General features: G+C 42.6%; 1 protein-coding gene across 4 annotated transcripts in view; it reads right to left on the reverse strand.

Moving 5' to 3' along the window:
* The window catches only part of CNOT6 (CCR4-NOT transcription complex subunit 6), a 32,422-nt gene extending 21,923 nt beyond the window's left edge, over positions 1-10,499 (reverse strand). For 2 of the 4 annotated variants that reach the window (XM_080353162.1, XM_080353159.1), the window contains exon 1: positions 9,167-9,327. The gene's annotated coding sequence lies outside the window, so the exon portion shown is untranslated. Of the gene's footprint in view, positions 1-7,050; positions 7,422-9,166; positions 9,328-10,393 lie in introns of those variants that run through there. The other 2 variants (XM_080353161.1, XM_080353160.1) reach the window with 2 other exon arrangements.
* Between the last annotated feature and the right edge of the window lie 10,344 nt (positions 10,500-20,843).

Below are 20,843 nucleotides of genomic sequence, written 5' to 3' on the forward strand. Positions count from 1 at the left end.
ACAAAAACTCTCTGAAAAAACAGCAGCTTCTTTCATATTGAAATTTAAAATAAGAAAAAAAACCTTGAATTCTAAAACTTCATAGAAAACAAGGAACAAGAGAGAGCAGGACAGTTAACGCCAGATACAACTTTATCTGATTTAATCAACTATTTTGAAATAACTATTTCAATACTTACTAAGTAACATCTACAAATCCCATTAATAAATGTGAGCCACTTTAGAAATGCCTCAAGATCCCTATGCTGAAGCATTTCAACCCTGCTTCTGAAGCTTCTTGACACCTGATGACTTCTTTTGACTCCACCCCACCCTTTATTTAATTTATTTATCATTAATAAGCTGATGTAGATTAGAAGGCAACCAGGAGAAGTAAACAAAGCAGCACCACACCTGATCAAGAGCAGAATTACTCAAACTTCCTGCTACTTTAATTAAAAACAGTGAATAAACCATACAAATCTACACCCAACAAAATTAGAAGTAACAGGATAAATTAAGTAATTTTCCATTTATCGATGCAGTACAGCATTACTTACCAAATGAATGATTTTTGCACTGCAGAAAAATAGCAGGATAGAATGCAACCTACAGTTCTTTCTATTAAACTATTAAGTTGCTCAAAGATCTTGTAATAAAATGATAGCACATATGGCAGTCCGTCCTTTCTCCAAACCCTAACATTGGAAGCTCATCCCAGACCACTCATTTGTAACCTTGTGCCTTTAGCCTTCAAACTCTCTTCCGTGCAATCCAAAGTTTCATTTGAAAATGGTTTCCAATGACTTTCCCCATAAGCATTTCTTAAACTGACTGATATGTCTTGAATACAAAGCTAATTTAGAACCTCCTCAACCCCCTCTCCAGCCGCTTGCACTGAGGTTTTACAACACATGAAGCAGAACTAAGCTGGTCCTGCTGCGGTTCCTCCCCAAGACTGTGTATTTTCATTTGGCTCTTGCATCAACACTGACTTTTGTCTGACAACAAAAGGAGCTGGTTAAGATAATTAAACTGCCCCAAAAGCTAAGGTGGAAGAGGAAAAAAAAACATTTGAGGGAGCCTAGCTTCCTGTATTATTATTCCTGTATGTGTAATGTATGTGTGGATTTGCAGCACAGCTGTTTATGGGACTGAAATCAGAACAATGACATAATTGTTCTTCTGGCCACACCTACCCAAAATCTTCTCACACAGCAGGAAGAAAATCTGGTTTCCAACAACCCTCACTTATGCATCAGTTAAATAGTAACACTGAACAAAGTCTGAAATCCTACCTGAAGGCAAAGTACACTGCTTTTTAGATAACGTAAAGCTGCAGGAGTTCTAGCAATGTATAGGCTAGGCAGAAATGTTAACCTGTATTTAAAGGGTTAATCTCTACTGTTGAGTTTCATTAGAATGAACAGAAATCACTGCTTTTAATCCCAAACAGTGACTCTCTTCAAAAGGAGTACATCTAAAAAATAACTACCGTGCTTTGGAACAAAAAAAAACCCACCTCTAAGGTAATTTCATAGTGTTGGATTCCAGTTTTTACCATAAAATTTAAGATTTGCTCATTCCCACTCAAAGACCACTACCTGTTTTTTAAACACTGCTTTTCCAAATGAATCAAGCTTACTGGTTTCACGTTCCTGTCACTGGCGGCACTTCACCCAGCAAATTAGGAATTTCTATGGGAACTTAATTACCTTTCACCTGAAGTATGAGCAAAGGAGGCAACAACCCTGCATAAAGACCCAGGCCAGGATGACAAGGTGCACACCTGAAAACAGAAGCTTCAACAGGTTTATGATAATGGTCAAGTCCCTACAGAATTTACACACTTGAATTCATGAGCTGAGTCAATGACTCTATTTATCCCCAGTCTACACCATGCATGGCCAGCAAACTAGAAAGTGATCTTAACAGTGAAAAATGATGGAAAAAATATTCATAGGCAGGAAACCACAATGAGGAAGGGGAGCAAGCGAATATCCAACACATCCCAGCTAAACCTCAAGTGTCATGTGAAGTAAATTTAACGTACTTCAGATAAACTCTTATATAAAATTATTTGGACCACCCTCCCCCAGGCATACAACTTCAACTAGAGAATTCAGTGTTTTGCGGTATGCCTGACACTGCTCCTACAAAGTCGTCTAAATTTCCTGTCAGTCTTATTTCTATCAATGTCTTATTTAAAACATACCAAAAAGAACTACTTTTTTTTTAAAACAGATTTCAACATACACCTACAGTTTGTGATTTCCCAACTACTAGCAGGTATACACCATAATATGGAAGAACATCTGCATCCTGCTATGAAATATAGCTTCTGATTATATTTTGCTACAATACACAAGTGTGCAAGTAGATAAACACAAGTTCAGAAATGCAGATGTAAGCCACCACCTAAAAGAAAATAAAAAATGAAAGAACTAAAGCTTCCTCAAATTAGATAAATCCATGCTAAAGCATATTAGAACTAACATTACAAATATTTTGATGCTGCATAAACAGAAATTGGAGAACTTGCCTATCTATCGAAATGCAACCCTACATTTAACTTTGTAGGAGTGAACAAGATTGCACTATCAAAATATACACAAAGAAAACATCAGTGTTGCAAGAAAACACAGATTCTTTTTTTTTCTGCTAGTATGCTACTTTTAGGTAAATATCAAGTCTGTTGTGTAAACATCTATTTGTTGACTGGCACCAACACTCTTGGCATTTTATTTAAAAATGGCTGTTCACATTTTGGGTTTGTTTGTTTGTTTGTTTTAACTCCTATATTCAGTTGCTATAAGACCAGTTGGACTCCAAAAGAACGCTTTGAAACGCTCAGAGTGCAAAAGGCACATTTCAGCACTCTGATCCTTCACTGCTCCATCTTCTAGACAGGACTATGAGATAACACTTTAACTAACTCATGAAGAACTCAAATTCACACCTCTTAACCTGCACAACATCTAAAGATTAGAAATACTATATCCAAATGTTCTCAGTGCAGCACAGACATAGTCCAGATGACTAGAATAGTTCTTAATTATCAGCAATTGTATGTAATTATGCCTCTAGGAAAAGGCCACTGTATACAAAACAAACATTAATGCAAAACCAAATTGCAAAGCCAAGGTTGACTTTTAACTGGTATCCCTAGAAACACTTTGGCTACTTAATGAGAACTATACAACAGTTTTTTGCATTTTCTACGTTAGTGTATTCTGAAATGCCAATACAGTAAAAGATCAGGCAGATCCACTAATCACTTCGATAATTTACTTGCATTACATAATTATACATTGTACAAATAAGGTGAAACCTAAAACATCAACTTTAAGAGAGTTCTGTCTTAAAACACTTAGCTTCAAGTTTTAAAAATGCAAATACACAGTAAGGCCAAGGCTTAGAGGTTTCACCCACAAATGTCTCCAGAAAGCTAACGAGAACGGTCTTACACCCCAAAACATTAACCCAATAACAACTCTTACTCCAGTGGCTGTGTCCAGACAACCATATTTGACAATTAATTATGACTCTTCATGATACATGGAATATTAATCCTTGTTTAGAGTAACTACTGCACAATTCCTTATCTTTGTCCAACTCAGTAAACTATTTTAAGTACTGGCATGAATACCACAACATTCCTTACCACATTTTCCTCTATGCATCTGCAGAAAAATTACATTTCTGTTATTCTGTGGGTAAAAACAAAGTCATTGCACAAAACATTATTCTCTTAGCCTTCCAATAGAACTTATGAATAAGAGACAACCTAGCTATTTCAAATGAATTTGGACATGAGCTCATTTTCAGCATTCCTGCTATAGATCTGAAAAAGAGCTTGACAAGAGATTTCAGTATCCAGATCCAAAAATCTTTGCCTTCTTAAAAACCAATTTATAGATATTTAAATGCTTGTTAATATTAGAGTTGTTAAACTAAGTTCAGGATATTACAGAACTCATTCACGCAGTTCATGCTCTCCCCATCTAGCCACAGCCTCATAAAAGCAACCAGACTATTCATAGATTGTTGTTATTTCAAATCCAACTAACAAGCCTGAGAACGTTGCTCCACAACCACGCTCTTGCGCAGCAAAGCCACCTCGAGATTTCTTTCCTGTCCCACGTCATCACCCTCTTCCGTTGTGCTGGTGCAGCTGTTGTGAGACAACGCTGAAAACCAACAACAAACCCAGGTAAGAACATGGCGGTTGTTGTTGGTTTTTTTTAAAAAAGTATCACCATTCCAGCCATGTCACTGGTTGGTTTTCAGTATTACTCCAATGATGGTTGTACCGATGTAGATAATGTGGAGTTAATGAACAACCAATGTAGCAGCTTTCCAAGCTCTGCCACCAGAGAAAGGTCCTGACATACACCCCGGGGTGATGTAGGCACAGAAAGTACCTACAACATGAACAACTATTGTAAAATCAGTTCTCAAGCCTCCAGAGGTGGATCTTTCACAATATTCCTCAGCAAAGCAAAGACTCCTTCCTAGTTCTAGTTACTCTTCACCACAGATCACTTGTTCCTAAAAAACGCTGGTCCCTGCAAGCACTTGTCTACTTACAGATGAACTGGGATTAAGGCGGCACTGAAAACTCCATCTGAGGCCACAGAACCCTTGCTTTGTCAAACAAAGCTCTGCTGCTGGGTGCACAACTGTTAAAACTTCTTTAAAAGAATATCTAAAAGTGTTAATGGTCAGCCATTTGCATAAAATATCTTAACACTTTTAATTATTTAGCCATCACAACGCTGTCTCCTTGTGCTGACAGGTGATACAGATCAGACGGCGCACACTCAAACCTAGCTGTGTTTTAGTTTAGTTTCAAGCCTTCCTGTCTTTGTAGGTGTTGGTGCAATGTGTTGTTTTTGTTCCAAAAAGCACATGAAAGGATCTGTCTTTGAAGCACACCCTGTGCTTAAGTTCTTTTTCCTGATCTACAGAGAGATCTATGCAGAGAGACACTTCTGTGAAGCACCATCTAAGTCAGATCAACTTGCAGGATCCACACCTCACTCATCAACAGACTTCAAAACAGCTCAAGCAGTAAAGCTGCAGATTATCTGTAATACGCAGTATACTACATTATGGTATACTTCATGTTCTCCTAACTATGGCAAGATGGTTAACCTAGTGATGTGAACTATGTTCTAGAAACCCCCAAGTCTTCAGACAAACTGCTGCCTTGCAAAGGAAATGGGCGAAGCTCAAAGAGCTGAAGGAGGCCTTGGAGATACTGGTCTTATAAAATGGTACAACATCTTTAGGAGAGGCTTAAGGTAGGACATTGCTTGACTTGCAAAATAGAGTTTGCATGTCAGGAACATGAATGAAGACACACAAAAGAGCCATCACAATATCCAGGCTGCGATCACAACATCTAGATGGCAGCCTCCACAACACACCCAACGGCTTTCCCAGTAAAAAAAAACCCCAAAACAACAAAAAACCACACCCCTCCCCCCAAATACATCAAAAAAACGAAACAAAAAACACACAAACAAAACCAAACCCACAAAAATCAACGACAACAAAAATCTTCCTGCAATGCTGCATCTTAGCATAAATTGGAATACTAACAGCAAGTGGTTTAGCTCTAAAGCAAACACCTATGTATATCTTTTCTGCTCCTGGTCCCTCCTTGATTCCTTCACTTAAAAAAGCCCTCTGAGGCATTAACAAAAGGATTAACGTCGCAGTTTTACAAAAGCGAAAATGGAGCTGTTGCCAATTTTTTTTTTAAATAAGCACCATCTTGGAAGTGTAATTAGTAGCTCAAAAGTACATGTTAAGCATTTAAACAGTTTTTTCTACGGGACCTGCAGAAGCATTTGTAAACTCTTTAAGACTCCAACTGCAGAAATCGTGAGTGCAGTCCCCAAACTTATGCCAAGCTTCCCTGTTGAGTGGAGTTGTACAACCCAATTTCAATGTAGGAGCATAATTTATGTCTCTTAATACAATACTAATAATCTTGCAGGATATTGTACAATAATCCAAGTATGAAGCACCAACACTGAAGAGGAATACAAAACAGATGAAACCCTGCAGTGACTCAGTTTGAGCAATTCATGTATAAAGCTTTCAAAATTACACCGTGAAGAAATCTAAATTTAGACCGGGTTCAGTAACGTCAGTGAAGTATTTTGACACCGAAAGCAGTGCAAAATCTCAATATACAGATGGAAAAATCAATAACAGATATATTGTATGCAACAGGGGAAGGGGTCAACCTGTTACATGAAACTAGGACTAAAATCTACAAATCTGCTGAGAATATTCTTGTGGGGTTTTAAGGTCAGTGGTTGTTTTTCAAGCTCACTGTATGCAATTGTAAGCTTTGAGTACTACACATTTATCCTAGAAAAAAAAAACCTATGCAAATAAGTGACAACTCTTGCATATTCTTTCAGTCCTGAAGACTGAACGGCATCTGCATTCACAAAGATACGGTCTGTGCACAGCCTCCACTTAATCCGGCCCCATTTGGGCCTGGGATGGAATGTTACAACCTGCACGTATACATGTGTATGGCCAAAACTACACGACAAAAACAAAGAGTAATTCTAAACACCAATATTCTGTTAGCAAACAGAGCCAGGGCCTCTGCAACAGGGACTGCCTGTTGTAGCATGTGCTGCACAAGTGAAGGAGGAATTGTGGTTCACCACCCAGCCTCTTGGCCATGGTGATAATGCAAATAATAAGATACACTGCACTGCAAGCAAAAATACTTAGCTTTTTGGTGATCGATTAACAGGACCATTTTTACTTACACCACCATGTTTTGGTTTTCTTTTAATTAGATGCTTTCGTTCATCACCTGGGAAATGATTTTTAGTTTGCTCAAACTTGGGAACATTTGATCCCATTTTAAAGACAGTGGTTTCCATCATAAATATTGCACTTGCTTACAAGGATGTCTTCCTAATATCTAGTACAGCCTGATTCCAATGATTTTTACTTTAATTTTACCTCATTCAATTTGTGACCCTTTGTAACACATATTCAAGTCTTCATACGTAAAATGTTAAAAGTATTTACCTGCCCATGCAATATTACAGTCTCATCTATCTTTATATTTCAGTTCTTCCTCTAAAATTCAAGCAAAGAGCCTGAACACATCAAGACTGTATTCAGAGTTCAGCTTCAAAATGCAAACAGAAAATAGATGCATGTAGTATCCTTTTCATAAATGGACTGATCCAAGTGATTCGGGTGAAAATTGAATAGAGTTAATCCAAATGCAAAGAGCTCCATTTCAGTAATAGCATGAATAAACCCCCACGGAAAGCTTCATTGCTAGCAGCAAAACTCCAGAGTCCAGATGAACCAGGAGGAAGAACAGAGGGCGGATAATCCTGTAAAATTACCCCACTGGAAATGCTGATAAATTCCCAATTACGAGACCTGCTCTAGAATGAAAAAAAAAAAAGCGAGATACAATACAATTACCAGTCAACACTTGCATATCTTTGTATTTAATCCAGACAAATACGACAGGTATTTCTTAATCCCTTGAATTTTCAATTTTTTACCCATTGTGGTGAAATCTAGATTAAGAAAATAAGCCCCAGAAATCAAATGAAAACCCAGATGATCTGTAACTCTAGTTACAAAGCAAATACCTGTCTGCGAAGTTGTATTTTCTGTAATAAAATTTTCTATGCATTTGTGGAAATACCAGTATCTGTATTAAAAAAAAACCCAAAAATAAAAACCCACAAATAAAACAAAAACTCCCTCTTTTTACTGTATTTGTTTTGAATGTATTTCTTATCTTATATAAAGTAGGTTTCATAAGAATTTTTAATGTTTGTGGAAAAACTGATGATAAAATACATGTTTGCAACATACACGCATTTCGAGACAGAGACAGGTGCATAGATACATACTCTTCCAAAGCCCTGACTGATCCTCGGCTTAAAATTCTCTACAAAAACTCTAGATGAGCAAAGCTGCCTGCGACGGCAGCTCCGGAGCCGCGACCCCTACTCTCCGATACAGGAGCTCTGCGCCCCGTTCAGGTTCTCAGTCCCGTACACCTGTCCCAGCGTCGAATAAACGCAATAAATATCCCCCCAATTAGCGCAGTGTAAGAGCAGCAGCCGCCGCTCATCCGCCGGACCCCGCCGGGGCTGCTCCCCCGGCCCCGCTCCCCTCTGTTTATCCCTGCATGCGTCTGCCCCGCCGCCTCACGTGCCCGCGCCCGGCCCGCCTCCCGCGCTCCCCCATTGGCCGCCGAGGCTGCCAATCACACCCCACGCCAGCCTCGCCGTTTCCCTCCGCCGGAACGAGCGAGGGCCGCTCCGGGCCCCGGCGCCAGCGAGGCCTCGGCTCCCGCTGCCGGCGGGGCGGGCGGCTGCCAGCGGCTCCTTCCGGAGCAGGAGAGGCGCTCGGCTGACAGGCAGCGCGGCCGGCCCTCGGGCTGGCGGATCAGCCTCCGGGGAGGCAGAGAGACGGGGAAGCCGTGCGCTGAAGGCGGACGGGCAATTACCAGATTGATGTCATTCCCCTCTGCCTTTGTTTAATTATTTTAAACTCAATTGCACAGTGAGAAAAAAAAATAAAAAAGAGGAAAAAAAAACCCCAAACAAACAAAAAAACCCATACGGCTTGCAGATGCCATTATACTAATTTCTCCTAATCGCCTTCTCGATGCAAATAAAGCCGGGCTCCCTGCGAGGCGCCGCCCGGCCCGGCTCCCTCCCGCACGCCGGTGGGTGTTCACCGGCCTCCGGCCCGCGGTGCGTGGCCGGGCAAGTTCCCGGCGGCCGAGCCCCCTTCTCCGCCGCTCCCCGCTCCGACACCGGCCATTTCCCACCCGCGCCCCCGGAGCACGGGGCCTCCCCCGGGCGTCCCCGCAGCAACAACCGCCCGGGGCCCAGCGCTTCCTCCAGCGCCGCCCCCACCCCCCCGCTCCTCCCCGGAGCCCCCTCACGCCCAGAGGGGCCTCGCCCCCCATGACACCCCCAAAACGAACCGCGCGGGGGGCGCCCCCCCCGTCAAACTCTGAAGGAGTCGCTCCCCCTTTCGCCGTAACAACGCCGCTCCCCTCCCCCACGGCACCCCCCGCCCTCCAAGCACGGCCCCCCCGGAGCCACAGCCCCCCCTCCAGGCGAGGCACCGCCGCTGCCCCCCGCGGCGGGAGCGCCCCTACCTGTGGCTGCAGCATCCCCGTCCCCCCGCCGCCCTCGCTCCGCCGCCTGCCTGGCTCTTTGTTTCCTGCCGCGGGCCGGACGGGAGAGCAGCTCCCCCCCTCCTCCTCCTCCTCACACTCATTGAAAGCAAACAAGCATCATGGCGGCGCTGGCGGCGGCGGCTGCGGGCGGGCCGGCCCTCCTCCTCCGTCGTCCCTGCTCCTCCTCCTCCTCCTCTCCCTCCGCCCCGCCTGTCCAGGCCGCGCACGCTCCGCGGTCGCGGAGGGGAGCGCAGGGCGGGGTGGCCCGGGAGTACCCGGGGGTGCGGGGACAGGGGGGCCGGGGGGCTGCGGGGAAGGGGTGGAGGGGAACGCGGGGTGATGAAGGCGTTCGGAGGGGTGTTCAGGGCACCGCCGGAGGAATGGGGGGGGGGGCAGAAAAGCGGGTGAAAGTAAGGTGTCAGCTGTATGGTAAAACACAGAACCGGTATAAATGGAATATCGCAGGGAAACGGTCTCTAGCAGGAGTCCAGGAAGCCTAATTAAAATAGTAATTTATTTGAAAGAGAACTTTAGATCCTCCTGCAAAAGTCAGGAACTCAAAGTTGCGGTGGATGTGCTCAGGTAGAACGTGGACGGTGCAGCGAGCGCTGCGTGGGAAGCGGGATCTCACTCGTGTGTCCTTAACAGCGAACTGGCCCCCCAGCTCCTTCCCTGTGACATTTATGGCCACCAGAACTGGCGTCAGCACCTTTGTGAAACTCGGGTTATGGCTCACGTAGTTTTCTCCTTTGAACCGATTAATGGATGTGTACAAAGGTATTTAGAAAAATAAAGGATGTTGTTAAGTGTTGTTATTACTGCTCCTGTGCAACAAGACTTTGCAGTAAGATGAGAGATGCTAAGGTTAAGTGATGGTGGGGAAGTGCCATCCATGGTGTGGTACTGGCCAAACTCATAAATAATGATTTCCAAATGAAGAATTTCCTTTTCAGATTTAAAACGTTCAGGCATTGGTGATGTGGCAGGAAACGTGCGCTTGGTATGCACTACCTCATCGACAAGAATAGTAAAGAAGAAAAACATTACCCCAGATACGCATCCCTATGTCTGAACTGGGAAAGCTAAAAAGGAATTGAAGCTTCATCTGTTTAGATGTAACTGGATATGTAGCTGGAAATAAATGGTACTCACACTATTGTGCAATAAGGCATTCTCTTTTAACATAATTTAAAAGGAGGATGGTACCTGGTTGTGCTTCTGAACAACACCACCAACCATGGAGAGCAGCACTTAGAAAAAGATGACCCTGGCACACTGCATGCCAAACCCCATCACAGAACACCCTCCGTTGAAAGGCCGAGCCCTTTAGCACTTTGTTGGAAATAATCCTGCTATACTTAAGATTTCTGTTCAGCCTTATCATATCACGTATCTGAAATGCTCTCGGATGATAAACTATCTCCTCGCCGCATGGCGCAGTCCTGCGCTGGAGATATCTGAGCTAGCTCTGTTACGGGATGCAGCACAGGCTCTGGCACAAGCGCCGTATCTGCTTCCCTGGCTTGGCTGGCTCCGGAGAGCTGACAGTCACTCAGACCTGACTCGAGTAGCAATACATGTCAGTCTCCTGCTCTCCGTGTCTTTTCTTTCCGATAACCAGCTGTCCCGCACATTCTTCAGTTAATACTTTCTAGGTCAGATATGGCCTCAATAGACTGTATCATTTTGCCCGGAGATAATTCTCCAAAAGCAGTAGGAAACTCTTTGAATACGTTGCAGGATTTTCCAGGAATTGCTGCTCAGCGAATAAAATTCAGCTGATCATAAGTCTCTTGAAAAATGTTTGCAGGGAATCTTCATTCCTGGGGGATGGATGCTGGGATACTATTACAGCAGAGCTGGAAAGGTTTATTGGCGAGGGCCTTCATTGCTGCAGGTGGAGACCAAATGGCAGAAAATACTAATAATTCTCAAATAACTGAGATAAGCAAAAAAAAGCATTAGAGGAAATAATTTAAAAGCAATTAAAAAACAATTCTCTATTATTGCCCAATATAGAGACTAACAGGAGATCACAGCATTTGGCAGATTTCAAGTTAACTTTCTGATAATTTTAGAGGTTATTTATAAAAAAAAAAAAAAACAACCTACATAGATATATTTGAAGAATATAAAGTTATGGCCTTTCATGTCAACAATTTTTCTTTGAACTGCTAGCTTGCCTGTGTGGTTTGAAACAACAGAATGAAGGAAAAACAGGTATGTGGGGTTTTTTTTTAGAAACTGTTATGCTTCACTGAATTTCCTGTGCAGGAGTGCTGTTGCTCATCTGCACGTATGATTAACTTTTGCTCCCTGCAAGTGTTATCAGACCTGTAACCAGGCAAACTCTGCAGCAGATGGCCAGTGCCAGTATGGGTGTTTCTGGTCTGGGTGCCTAATGAGATCTGAGAGTGTAATATGAGCCTGTATCATTTTGTCTGTCTCGTATGGCAGATATACTTCGTGCAAGTGCTCTTGTTGCTCAAGGTCACAGATTCATCAATCAAAAGAGAGCCCTTCCCATTTATCTTTTACCTGCTCATGAGAGTTTCCATACGGCTCAGGAGCTGCTGTGTTGCATGGAGTGCAGTTGTCCTGAGTTTGTGATGGTACTGCTGTTAATCAGATTAGAGAAGAAATTAGTCACTTTTTAAAATACGATGTTAAATTTACCATACTCTGAGCATTCATAAGCCCTAAAACAAAAATACCATTTTGTGCTGTGGCATGAAGGCTTCGGTTGGGCCAGACCTTGCTTGCGACACACAACCACTTGTCCCACAAAAGGAAGGTGAATGTCATACAACCTTTCTGACATTACACCCAGAGCCAGAAATATTTGCTGTAAGTAGTTTAAACAGTCTTAGCACCCATCATCTCCCCTCTCCATGCACGTATCCAAGGCAGAAGCTGGCGACCGTGCCTGGGAGGACCTGGGGAGCGCTTCTTGCCTCATCTTACCTGCACTTACAGCTGGTTTGAGGTCCTGTTGCCTCCGTGCACTGACAAAGGGATGTGAAACTTGTGGTAGACACTTGCCTTTGTGGCTGAGCTATGGTACTTTTTGCTTTGTTTAAACTGCCAAATTTGGTGAAGCTATGCTCTTTTGAAATATCTGTATACGGTTGTACAGTAGAGGCTTGTTTGATTTCTAAATTCTTTGTAGTAAAAGACAAGTCCATCCTCCACAGCTTGAAGCAGGGGAGGGGAGCAGAGTTATGGCAAAGCAGGGAAGATGTTGGGGGGAAAGAAGGGAGTAACTAGAAGGAGAAGAGGGACTCCAAATAGGAGGGCAGAGCTTAATTATGGTCTACGGTTTCAATATCCAGGTGGAGAGACAGGGATCTGGACTGCGAGAGAGCTTCTGTGGCGATTGAGTTTGGTGGGATCACTGCTCTGAAAATGAGATGTTCCTAAAATGACAGGTGCTCTGAAAAATGAGGAATTGGAGCACTCATGTTGTACATCTAAAATAATTGCATGCTTAATGATTTCAGCTCTAAGTTTTATGGCCTGTTCTCCATCTACCAAGTGAATGTAAGAGCATCTTCTGTCACAGTTGGATAGTAAAGATAAATCTTTGATGTTTATTGAGCATTAAAACTACAGTGAAAGCCCCATACAAAAAACATTGAGGCAATTAATATTACTGCTTTCCTCTGCATGGAATTGAGTTCAGTGGTTTCCAGAAGATGTGTATATAAAAAGATAATTGAAAACGCCCCTTATGCATATCCACAACAGAGCTGAATTAAGAAATTTTAATCTTAGGATGGCATGATTTGTAGGTAAGGACTTGTTACACAAAAATGGTCTAAATACTTAAAAAGAAGTTGAATATGATCAAAAGCTTGCTTTCTATTATAGAAATATCTGCATTTTAGTATCAAGACTTTCATAGTCAGAGAATTTCTAACTCATTTTTGCCAGTTATGGATAGTAGTACTTTGCTCTGCCACCACCTGACATGCTTACACCATGTTCAGGTGACTGTTATAATTATTCAGATATTTGATCTGTTATCAGGACTGTAACAGTTTAAAACGTGTGCTGAATCTTGTCCTCTACCTCAAGCTTGCAGATCTATGAAGCATTTAGACAGTAACATTTTCTATTGTGTGCATTTGTGCTATGCTGTAGTAGTAAAGTAATAGATCTAAAAATACCATCGTTCTTACTTGTCTTAATCAAATATTAAAATCTGAACACTGTTAAGAAGCTGGAATCATGAACCACGATATTTTCCTCATTGTCATTTTTTAGGTACAGGCTGATTTTTACAAATTTTTGTCTCTATAATCACCTCTCCAACTCTTGGTCGCCTTCCTCCAAGAAGATGACCATCTTTTCATGTTAAAACTGAGTTAATGTTATGAAAGAAAAAGTAAAAGGTATGACCTGCATGCATTCATTACACGGGCAGAGCGCCTGGCTGCATTCAGAGCACTGCAAAAGGAACACAAGGCTTTGCCTTTCATGGGAAGAGCTTTTATGTATGTGAGTGAATAGTGAAAATTGCTATGAAATACTTGAATGCCCAGTTATGGAGTCACAACTGAGAGGTTAAATGCCACATAATGGTATTATTGATGTAAGATGGAAGGATTCTCATTAGTGAAAAGCCAGCTGCTCAAACTACCTATCCAGCTTTTTGGTCCTTTCTACCATATCCTCTTCTCTTTGTACCCCTTTGGCACTTTTTTTCTGCCCTTCTGTCAGCATCTTATTTTTCATCTTTATTCCTTGTTGCTTTCTGCGCTTTTCTCTAGCAACAGAAACATATTTACGTGCAAGCTGATCCCATCTGTGATCCTGCACTGTAAAACTTCCCCCCGCCGTGGCACTGCATGTCTGATTTCGGTTTGTGCGACTGCTGGGGAGCTCCAGCCTTCGGGAGTGCCAGGATTTCACACCCGGATCAGATAGGCATGGTACCGCCGCTTGGGCATGCTTTAGAAAGAAAAAGAGGCTGTGCAGTTTTTCTTGTGTAAGAAAATGTAATAATACTATAATCATTTGATGCCTGGTAGTTCACTGAAATGGAAAACTGCTGAACTTTTAACTTAATTGCGTCTCTTACGCTTGCACGGTTTCCTACTCATGAACCGGAATATATGGGGACTATAACTCAAATATACACTAAGCTGTCCTGGCTGCAGCCTCATACCTTGCAATTAAGCAGGATCAAGACTCTAAAGAGATAACTAAGGAGACCTATGTCCTGGAGGAAATTACCATGAATTACAAAATGATGGTTTCTCTCTTAATAAAAAATGAACTAATGCCCCAGTGTGACACTATGGAACTCTTCAGCTTATAAAGGTACTATCTTTCAGGAAATATATATGTTAATCCAGCTGTCATGCATAAATGCTCATTTGGGGCCTGATCTAATTCCCATTGAAGTAGAGATGGACACAATCTACTTAAATTTCTCCATGCAGTTTCACGGCTTTCCACTATCTTCATCTGTTGTATCACGTTACTGTGTGTGGGTAGAGTTGCCACATTCCACCCATGACACAACTGTTTCGGTGGCAAGTGAAGTGATATGTGCATATGGTATATGCAGTCTTTACACAAACCGTATGCTTTCAGACAGCTATCTGTGTCATTGGGGGAAGTTATGGAGGTTTCCTGAATATAAAGTTCATTTGCTACATTGTTAGAAGATGTTGCAAACTTTGTTTGTCGTTAGTGTGGCCTCACTTTTGATACTTGAGATACAGAATGAGTGATTTATTGTTTACTTTATATGAAATAGTAATTCAGTTTAATTACTTTGAATAACAATAAAATGGTTGCATGAAGCCTTTAGAATCAATCTCTATAATTTTCTTATTTTGTGCATCAAACCTTAGACACAAATCGTACTTATATAACGATGACTTAATACAATTTCCTATTACAGTTATACATAGTCTTCCTTTTGGTACCTGTTACCCATTTCCAAGATGTTAAATGTCCTCATTGCTGAATGCTTTGTAGAGGTGATAATTTTTTATCTGAAGGGTTTTAGCTAAGGACAGTCTCTGGTGGGGAAAAAAACCCAAACCCTCCACTGAATTTATAAAGTACATTTTAATCATGAGGCTGTTATAGGCACTAATATTCTGTTCTTCCATTGGTGGTTACAAAAAAACCCAAATAAATGTAGCTAGTAAAGTATGCATATTTCTATATTATCTCAATCGACAAGATACTTTCCTTAGTACACTGAGTTTGCAGAGAGGGGGGACAACACAGAATTGGGCGAAACAATGACACAGGCAAAATAATTAAATACCAAAACTTGGCCTCTTCTCATGAAGCTACACATTAGATCTCTTCCCTGCTGCAGAGAGGGGTCTGTTGATCTGGGACACACTGGCATAGGATTCACTTAAATAAGTGTGGACATATATTGTACGTGTCCGTGAGCTGCTCACCATAGGCTGCCCCTCTCGTCAGTGGAGGCTGCAGTGCACACCCTTGGTGCTGTCATTTCTTTTTGAAGGCTTTGAAGGCAGAGACTGGAGCTGAGGTGATGGAACTGGAAAGGTTTGTTGCCAATACTGGGAGACCTGAGTGAGCTGAACGAACGCGGGTATTCGCTGCTGCATAGGGCAGGGGGTCGATAGCTGTGCTGGCTAAAAGGCTGCACCACTAAATGGCTTTTGCTCGGGAAAAGATGAAAATCACTGCCTGCTTCTCAGGTGATCACTGCAGGGGACAGGAAGAAAATTTGTTCAACATTTACAGCTGATGATTGGTGTGGTGCATTAAGGGTTTTCCTGCTCCTTCTAAAATATTAGGCACCTTAAATAAATGCCTTCAGTTGGGGGGAAATGCCAGGTTGAACAAGCCGCCCATCTGACCTGCTGTTGTTTCCTCCATGTCTGTAGTTGTTGGACTGAAAGATTAAAAAAAAACGGACAAAAAGTTGTAGAACAAAAAGCAAAATGTTTGAGCCTAATGCAGCAGGCTCAGACTAAATCACATTTCCAAAAGTGTGGATTTCAATATAAAGCCTCCTCCTGAGGAACTGGCAAATGCTCAACGAGCACAACACGGAGACAACTGGCAGCCTGAGTCATTTTCGCATGTGATTGTTGAATGTGACAGATTGAAAATGGCAAGGAGGACGAGTTCATGCTATGAGAGTGAAGTAACCCAGCATCCACTCGCCGGCTTAAACCTGCGAATAGATGTGGAGTGCTATGGGAGAGAAATGCCATCCAGGTTTTGAAAAACAACCACAAAAAAAATGGTCTGGAACACATTTTATTCCTTTGCTCATTTTTGTTTCACTGTAAATAGTTTCTTTCTTCTTTATGGAAGATGGATAATAACAGAAGAGCCCTTGAAACATCTTTGTAAAGCCTGGATTGCCACTGACTTATTGCCCTTTTTGCTTTTACTCTCAATACCTTTTGCCTTTCTGTTTTACACTAACGCTGGATTGGCCTTTTTATTCCCTGGTAGTTACTGCTCCAGCACATTGGCTATACAGAAACAGTTTCAGATAAAACTGGGGTAAATTTGCTTATAGAAACGCTCACCTCCAGGCCAACCCAGGGAGGTTTGCTTGCAGAGCAAACTGCAACAGGCCCGGCAAGGCCAGGGCAGTTACCACCGCAACCTCTGCTGCAATCAAACCTTCTGTTGCAGTTGATCAAAATATTGTATCTGAGTAATGTAGTAGTAAAATTTAGACAAACTTTATTTTCATACCGGTTCTTGGAAAAGGTAACACCCTTCCCAATTTCTTCTTCATAAATATGCAACGTGATCCCTGCCAGCACAGCTGGGTGCATCGGCTGTTTGAGACAAATCCATAATGTCTTCTGTGCTTGGTGTTTGAAGTTTGCTGCTGAGCTATGTAACATTGCGTGTGAGGGGTTAATTAATTTAACCTATGTAAAAGGTTGCTTGATTAATTAGTTGTAGAGGTGTTCTAAGGGTGTTGGATGAGAGGCACCGTGGACCAGTGGCACCAGTGACATGTTGCAAAAGAAGCAGACGTAAAGACTTCAAGACATGTAATTTTTATGCCCAGGGCCCTTGCAAACATAAAAGCCTCCACGTGCATCCATGGATCTGACATTTGCATGAAACCGCTCCAACCTTCCCTTTAATCTCGTTTCATAGTTCTGCCCTCAGAGCTGCTCTTTATTGAACATATTCACAATTTAACAAAATCTCGAGCCCATTCTCTTTAGGGTGGCTGTTCCCTGCCCTCCGAGGCTGTCCCTGCACCAGCTGAACCTGCTCCTGATCTTCCAGGACATCAGCCCTGGTTCCTGCCCAAGCTCTGGAGAGACCATCCAGTGCCAGACTGTGCTGAGAAGAGTGCTCTTGCAAATAATAGACAGCAGGTGGTAGCACATGTTCATTTCATTACTTTTCCTTTTTTTTTAAGAATTAGGCTTCGCAGAGGTTCATCTTATCTTATAAAAAGCAGTAGGGGGTGGGAAGATTGCTTCCAGAGAGGATGAGCACCTTGCTTCCAAGTTTTTCTGGTTTTCTGTGAAAGCTAAAGCCCCTCCCTTCCACTGTAATATTTCTAGAGACACTTCTCCTCTTTGAGCTCCTTCGCTGTGTTACCAAAAGAGCTTGTCTTGGCTTGACTCTGTGATCCCATGCGGGATAATTTCGCTGCAGAAGCATGCAGGTAGTGCTGAGCAAGCAGAGCACCGGCGCTGGGAAAAGCAGCGAACTCACACAGACCGTGTGTACCTGCACGGGAAAGGTGAATTTAGCTGGTTGCATCAGCTAGAAGTGCTGCTGAAAGGAAACAGTCTCTTCCAGCCCAGAATTCTCCCGAGAGGTGTGATGGTGGCCAGGGCAGGGTTGCAAACAGACAGGGTCTGGCCACTTGCTTGAGTCAGCCCTCTAGCTGGCAGATAAAATGTACAGAGCCTTCTTCTCTATGAGCTCCAACAGGAGCAATGTACATTATTGGGGACAAATTTTCCTGTAAGTTTTGTGATAAAGTGGTGCTTTGTATTGGCCTGGTGAGAACGTCTGCATGGGACTGGACAAAGACGCAGACGTGGTTTTGAGACATTCAGCCCAATTATATTTGCATGTCAATAACACATTCATCCCGTGATTTATTTCATACAGACACTTTGTTTACTGCTTGCTTTGGAAATATTTCAGCTCCAGTAAAGGTGCAAACTTTTTTTTTTTTTAAATAACTGGACTTTCATAATTAACTTACATGTTATGACAATCTGCTGTGGCCTGAAAAGCAGAGCTTCAATGAGATGTTCTTAAACGAAATTAAGGCGATCTAACCTCAGGTTTCTCTTTTGACTGGGTTTATAATTGCATTTAGACTACCCTTAAAAGCGCCCACATCTGGACAACAACATCTGCAGTTTGGCCACTGGGTAACAACTGAGTTCTTTCCTCACCAGACCTGGGCCAGGGCACAGGCTGACATGGACCAGGAGGCTCAACCCTCCTACATGGCATGTACATATAATATAATATATTTGCATATATCTATTTATAGTTGTGAGAACAGAAATGCCAGCATTTTATGCTATAGAAAATGAATGCTGTCACCAGAATATGTGATCCAACTTGGCTCTCCTTATTCTGCACTGTTTAGGCTTTTTCAGGGTTGAACTATAAGCCTACTGCAATTAAATTGTGTTTGAGGTTTTATATCTTGTTTCTGACAAGCCAGAACTTTACTTCTTCAGCAGCAGCCTGGGATCTTGTTCCCAACTTAAATGTAGAAGAAGTAGCAGTTCTCCAAGGAACAGGCCAGACTTCCAAATCCTCCAGAGGTTTGTTCTGTGTAGTTTAAATTAGTTCTCGATACACTGCAGTCACTGTGTTATCTGTTTTCAGTGCAAACCTGTCTCAGGCTGGTGCGTATTACAACATGTGTACAACATATACGTTTTCTTTCATTAAACTGTACCAGTAAAACGTCATTAATTCTCATCTGGATAATCTAGAAGATGAATGATCACCGCAGTCCTTCTGTTTTCCAGAGCAGTAGTTGAGCCAAACTCCAACTTTTCCAAAAGAGTGGGTATTAAATTTGTGTCTCGGTCAGCTGGGAAATCACATGGTAAATGTCAATAGTAGGAATGGTTCCTCAGTGAGGTTGCATGTTTCTAAGTAATTTTTTGCAAACTTTACAGAAAAAAAATGACTAGCTCTTAAGTAAGTGAATGTAGAAGTAACAACTGATATGAAGTTATTGGTCAAAGTTGGCCAGATTCTGACGTGCAATTGCAACATGCTACTTCTGAAGGGTGGTGCCTGCAGAAATATCAGTGCTTGTAAGTAAAATTCCCTTCAGGCCAGGATGATAGCAAAGCTCTGGGAACACGTCCTAACGTAGACTGGTGTCCTGCCAGTAATCTGCACTGCAGTGACGTGGGAGGAACCACCCGTTGTAGGAGTGCAGATGGCTCACGCTATTAGAGATGTCCCCGACAGGCTGGTCAGCTCTGTCTTATTTAATTTCAGTACCACAGAGAACATGCTATTAATTGCAGAAGGGATGTGCATGTGCCGGATGGTGCCCAGCTCTGTAAGGAGGACCTAAAACCGGCATGTCCCCTCTGTTTTCACGTATTTGGGGCTGATGGCATTGGGGCCTGGACCAGGGTCAACTGAACAAATTCCTTCCCTTGTAAGGTGTCTTTTATGGCTCACAGCAGAAGAACCTGAGTTGTGAATAAACATCAGCATGAAGTTGTGACTGGGATGACCCTTCTGTTTTTGTTTAATGGTGTAAATGATTTTAACTTTGTTTCTAAGATGTATCTTAAAAAAAAAAATTAGAGTTGCCCAGAGACAAGTCACAGAGCCTCATCAGGAACAGAGGCACTTCAGTCTGAAAGTCCAACTGAATTCATATATGTTTTCCTCTGATTTGCGAAGCTCTGATGTTCATCCCCGGCTTGGTGTTGGATGCAATATTTCACTTTGTCCCTTGACTGCTGTTTGACATGGTTTTCCAGCCAAAGTGAGAAAGTGTGCATGCCTAGAGACCAAAGGGATGCTTGGCGAAGAACATGGTGCTCATCTCATTCCTGACGGGCGAGCAGGTTAAAGGCTGTCTCCTCCGCTAGCTTAGCAAAGCCGTACATCAACTCTGGCTCCTGCAGCGCTGGCTTCTTGCTGGGGATGTGACGGGTTCAGTTCTCTGGCTGTCGGCCAAGGCAGCCGATATCTCACATACAGTGTCCTGCTATTAGATATAGATGGAAGCTAAGGAGAACATTGGTAATCAGAGCAACTCCACCCAATATGGTGGAGATACAGCACCCTGCTGGGAGATTCTCCTGGAAAACTCCAGTAAATCTGATATGAATCCATCAACTGGCCTTTGATGTCTGCAGGTTTCAGCTGAATAACGTTCAACCTAAGGAAACGGTAAATCTGATGTGTTCCCAAGTGGACTGAATGAGAGCAAGCTGAACATGTATTTACAGCTTTTGCTGTGGATTTGTGGGGTTAGTATGGTCCAGCCAGAAGGAAAGTTTTTCTCTCCGAGAGGATTCTGTTGCCAGTTACCCTACAGAGGCCAGGTCCTGTAAGTCTTTGTTTTGTTAGGAAAAAAAAGCTTCTCATCCAGAGAAGAGATTCAGGCCATGTCTGTGTTTTTCTCACATTAAATAGCTTTCATTTAAGCATTTGT

This window comes from Nesoenas mayeri (genome assembly GCF_963082525.1).
Source record: "Nesoenas mayeri genome assembly, chromosome: 14".
NCBI lineage: Eukaryota > Metazoa > Chordata > Aves > Columbiformes > Columbidae > Nesoenas > Nesoenas mayeri.